This window comes from Erinaceus europaeus, chromosome 17, assembly GCF_950295315.1.
Source record: "Erinaceus europaeus chromosome 17, mEriEur2.1, whole genome shotgun sequence".
Lineage (NCBI taxonomy): Eukaryota > Metazoa > Chordata > Mammalia > Eulipotyphla > Erinaceidae > Erinaceus > Erinaceus europaeus.
Genome location: NC_080178.1, coordinates 42,259,806 through 42,265,410, shown reverse-complemented (window position 1 = coordinate 42,265,410; position 5,605 = coordinate 42,259,806). Strand labels below are relative to the sequence as shown.

Below are 5,605 nucleotides of genomic sequence, written 5' to 3'. Positions count from 1 at the left end.
ACCCAAACTCTAAAGGCCAGAAGAGAATGGCAAGATATCTATCGAGCCCTGAATGAAAAAGGTTTCAACCAAGGATAATACTTGCAACATATCATATAAAAACTTGTTGAACAATGGGACTACAACACATTAAATCCATAATATCAGTAAATGTCAATGGCTTAAACTCACTCATCAAAAGGCACAGAGTGGGATGATGGGTCAGAAAACATAACCCAACCATATGCTGCTTGCAAGAATCCAACTTGACCCAACAAGACAAACACAGACTTAAAGTAAAAGGATGGAAAACTATCCTACAGGCTAATGGAATACAAAAAAAAGGCAGGAACAGCCATTCTCATCTCAGACACAATAGATTTTAAATTAAATAAAGTAATAAAAGATAGGCAAGGTGATTACATAATGATTAAAGGACCAATCAGCCAAGAAGGTATAACAATTACTAACATTTATGCACCCAATGAAGGACCATCTATATAATCAAACACCTTCTCAAAGAACTTCAAAAACACAACAATAGTAATACAATAATAGTGGGAGACTTTAACACCCCATTCTCACACTTAGACAGATCAACAAAACACAGAATCAACAAAGAAAAAAGAGAATTAAATGAAGAGATTGACAGACTAGAACTCTTGGACATTTTCAGAGCTCTTAACCCCCAAAACCTGGAATACACATTCTCTTCAAATACACACAACACATATTCAAGGATAAAAATTGCTCACTTGGATGGCAAGCTGCTGTGCCCCCACCACAATGAAGTAGCTTCAGTTCTTTGGTCTTGTGCACACACACACCCCCTTTATTTATTTGATAGGACAGAGAAATTGAGAGGAAGAGGACAGGTTAGGGTAAAGAGAGACATGGATCACTGCTTCATAGCTTGTAAAGCTTCCACCTGCAGGTGGGGACTGGGGATTGTACCCTGCACATGGTAAAAAAAAACTAGCAATAATATATATATATACCAGAGTACTGATTGTCTCTGGCTTATGGTGGCACAGGGACTGAACCTGGGACTTCAGAGCCTCAGACATAATCATGCTATCTAACCCCTACCAAAATAATAAAATATAAAAATCTCTTTCATGATAGGCTGAAAGTATGAATCTCCACCCCTGTGAAACAATTACAGAAGCCAGACCTTCCACCTTCTACACCCCATAATGATCCTGGGTCCATATTACCAGAGAGATAAAGAATAGGGAAGTCTTCAAGGAAGGGGATGCAATACAGAGTTCTGGTGGTGGTAACTGTGTGGAATTGTACCCCTCTTATCCTATGGTCTTGCCAATTTTTCCATTCTATAAATGATAAAAAATACGTTAAAACTTAGAAAGCAAAAGGCTTACAATTCTACAGATATGAAAAGGAATATGAGAGGAACAAAAACCTCTCATGAAAATCCAGAGAAATATGAAAGAAATGATGTTTAGTCATTAATACTAGCTTTGCTAGGACAATTTTAAAAAACTAGCCTGAGAGATGGCACAGTGGCTAAAGCCTTGGGACCTCAGGCAAGAGGTGCTGAGTTCAATCCTAGTATGCATATGACTGTGATAATCGGGTTATCTCTCTCATTAATAAACAAATAAATATTCTTAAAATTTTTATTTAGGGTGGAGGCAGACAGCATAATGGCTATGCAAAGAGACTCTCATGTCTGAGGTTCCAATGTCCTGCACCACTGTAAACCAGAGCTGAACAGTGCTCTGGTAAAAATAGAAAATAGAATCAATAAAAGTTATAGTGGAAAGAGACAGAAATTAAGAGGAAAGGGGAGATAAACACACCTGCAGCACTGTTTCCGCACTCATGAAGCTTTTCCCCCTGTAGGTGGGGGTTGGCGAATTGGATCAGGGTCCTTATACAGTACGCTCTACCAGGCATGCCACAGCCCAGCACCAGGAAGGAGAATCTCTTGGCATAATCATATATATTTTTAAATTTAAATTTACTTAATCAATAACTGATACTCCAAGACCAAAGCACTGCTCAGCTCTAGCTATGGGTGATGCTGGGGTTTCTATCTGGGTCCTTAAAGAGTCAGGGATGAATGCCTTTTGTATAATCATTTTGCTGTCTCCTCAGCCCGTAACTTTATACAAAAAAACAGCCAAGCCAACTACATAAACTTCAAAAACATCACAATTCAGTATTTATGCACACACCTGCATCTACCAGCTCACATCTAGGAAGACTTACTCTTTTGCTTCATACTGTTGTGAACACTAATGGATCCCCACCTTTACTGCGCCAGTTAAACTGAACCTCAAACAGTGGCTGGCTGTGACCTTCCTATAAAATAAAAATGAAGAAAAAATATGAGTATTTTAGAAATCAAAAACAGGGTAAGCCACTTGACCATTTCTCCATACAACATTCTTCCAAAATACAAGCCAGTATTTTATATACCATCACTTTCTGATACATAAAGAGACTTAACAGTCCAGTTAAGACATTTTAAATAAATTTATTTTATTTTATTTATTTAATATTGAATAGAGATAGAGAAAAATTGAGAGGGGAGATGAGACAGAGACAGACACCTGTAGCTCTACTTCAGCTCTTGCAAAGCTCTCCCCTTGCTGGTGGTGGGGGGACGAGGGGCTTGAACCCACGGTAGTGTGTGTGCTCAGCCAGGTGCCCCACCACCTGCTCCCCACCCCCCGTTATGACATTTTCAAATACTGGCTGCATGGTAACATTTTATTACAAACACTTAACTCAGAGGCTTGGTGACAAGTACTTATCTAGAAAACTGCTTGAAACTTGCTTTCTATTTTCTTAAACCATCATAAGATTTTGAATCAAAATCAGTACTTTTAATGACTCTTCCTCTGTGTGCTTTCACACTCACAAGACATAAGCTCCCCCTACACCTCAGTCAGCTTCTCAGCCCTTCTGCTAAAGAATGTGGTCTTCAGGACATCAGTGGGCTTTGGGAGCTCTCCCTCCAGAGCCCTGTAGCAGCCCTATCACACCACATCAGGGATGGGAGTAGCTCCAATCTTAATTCTGGTAGCGTTTTCCAGTGTCTGCACTCTGCACAAGGTCCAGGGTGGACAACTGAGCAAAAGTTCTGACTCCTCTTTACATAGCAATGCTTCTTACCAACTTCCCCAAAGTAACCTTGGTGTAATGGAGGTCTCTTATGCAAACCTAGAGGTCAAACCACTAAGGAAGTGCCCTGACATCGGCCTCTTGTGGACACTATTTTTAGTACATATCAATGTAATGCATGTCCCTGCCCTGTTGACTATGCCAGGAGGGCCATAGCAAGAGAATAAGGTCAGCAGTGATACTCCAAGGACCCAAGCACACTAAGACAAAAGATGGTACCCAAGAATGACTCTAGTTTCAATAACCCACAGCTCCAAGATGGAAAAGGAACAGATGTAGAGGAAAACAACTAAAATCACCAGTCATCCCTCCCACTTATCAATAAAATCTACTGAGGAAGAAGTTTTCACCTCCCCCCAGGGTTATTGCTGGGGTTCAGTGTCAGCACTACTAATCCACCTCTTCCAGTGGCCTTTTTTTGTTTTCATTTTTTACCCCAGTTTGACAAGACAGAGAGAAATTGAGAGGGGAAGGGGAGATAGAGAAGGGAAGGGAGAAATATGTGCTTCACTGCTTGTGAAGTGTGCCCCTGAGGTGGGGAATGTGGACTCAAACCTGGGTCCTCGCACTTGCACTTGGAGATAATGGGCACTAAATCAGGTGTGCCACCACCAGTCTCCCCCAAGGACGTAATTACTTATGTAACCAAGTCTGTCTTCCCCAAATACTCAAAAATCAAAAATGTATTACATTTATACGCTCTCCTTACACACACACTGTCACCCCCCCCAACTTCTTTTTACTTCTGCTCAGCTCTGGCTTACAGTGGTGTGGAGAGTGAACTTGAGATCTTTGGAGTCTCAGACATGACAGTCTCTTTTGCATAATTATTACGCTATCTCCCCATCCCACATTTATACCCTTTCTTTGAAAGCAATCACAAGCAAAGAACAAAACATATATGTGGGAGTTGGGCAGTAGTGCAGCGGGTTAAGCGCAGGTGGCGCTAAGCACAAGGAGCAGTGGAAGGATCCAGGTTTGAGCCCCTGGATCCAGGTTCGACTCCCCACCTGCACGGGAGTCACTTCGCAGGTTCCATCCCCCACTCCACGCATGCCAGGTTCCTGCTCCAGTCTCATATAGAAAATTATCATTGTTATTTTTTTAATGTGACCACGGGTGGTGAAGGAAGGGGAAAGGAAGAAAGAGAAAGGGTGATAAATGTCTATAAAAACTCACAAAGCCAGGAGTCCTTGCTCTGACTCCCCCACTGCCAGTGGGATGGGAGCAGAGCACACCCAGAGCCCTGAACTCCCAGACCACACCGCACTCACATTCTTGTCCCAGGACAGGTTCAGGTTGCTGTTCCAGTTGCTGCTCAGCTTCTGCTTCTTGGAGGCAGGCATGTAGCTTCCCACCACTACCACCACCGCCACACCTCCCTCAGACATGTTCCCCTGCCGTCACCAGTGTGGCAAAGGGCTCCCAGCCTCCGTGGGCGGGCGGGTGGCCTCCACACTGCTGACAAAGACACGTGCCCGCCCGCACGTGTCTGGCCAGTCAACGACTGAGAGTGATCGCTGGGCTCTGAAGGCAGCGCCTTGCCTCTCCTCTCCTCGCAGGACCCCTGCCCACCAGTGCTTGGACAGCAGAGGTGGGCTCCGAGGTTCTCCCCTCAACCCCAGATCCTACGCAAACGGTGCAGGAACACTGCCCACACCTACGTGCCCAGCCGCCTGGAAGACGCTGGAGTCTGGGCCGTGGACCAGCCCACTCAGCCTTGGTGGCCCACTACACGGCTCGGCTCTGTAATCTCCGATGCAGTAGTTAAAGCCTTCACATTATGCACAGGGATGTTCACAGCCCAACTTTTAAAAACTCAGATGGGAATTGAAATGCTAGAGGAAGCCAGACTGGCCTCCCCCATCCTGTCAGTGAAAGAGTCCCTGGCAGGTGCGCAGGCGCCAGTTGAGTTCTCCAGTGGTCCAGTGGGCGCTGATCCAGGCCACGCCCCCTCAGGCCAGGTGGATGTGGCCTGGGATGGGTTTCTAGGCCCCACCCCATGTTCTGCTCAGGGCCGCCCTATTCAGCCCTGATGCATATTTATGAGACTGAGTGATGGGTGTCCTTCAGGCAGTGCTCCTGCTGGGTCAAGTGGATGAAGTCATTCTAGAAGTAGGAATATAAGTCTAAACTCTCAAGTGCTCTATTTTTTATTAATTTTTAAAAAGTTAGCCAGAGCACTTTTCAGCTCTGGCTTAAGGTGGTGCTGAAGGTTGAGCCAGTGACATTCGAGCCTCAGGCATGACAGATATTATTATTATTATTAACCGCCATAATGTCTCCCTGGCAAATTAACAGTAGTTAAAGCATCCTGGAGCTTGATTCAGGACTGTTGGAGCAAGTACTGAGGCTCCTAAGAGAGAAAGATTATGTTCTAATTACAGTAAGGTCAGAGATTAGGGGTCATGAGGCAGTTGGGAGACGGGGGAGTCAGGACAAACTGCCCACAGTGTGTGGCTTTGGTACAGTG

At 44.5% G+C, this 5,605-nt stretch overlaps 1 non-coding gene across 1 annotated transcript; it reads right to left on the bottom strand.

Annotated features, from left to right (window-relative positions):
- Positions 1-3,248: 3,248 nt before the first annotated feature.
- On the bottom strand, positions 3,249-3,374 carry LOC132534184 (small nucleolar RNA SNORA3/SNORA45 family). Its single transcript, XR_009545857.1, has one exon. It is a non-coding gene; the product is annotated as a small nucleolar RNA SNORA3/SNORA45 family (small nucleolar RNA).
- Positions 3,375-5,605: the final 2,231 nt, after the last annotated feature.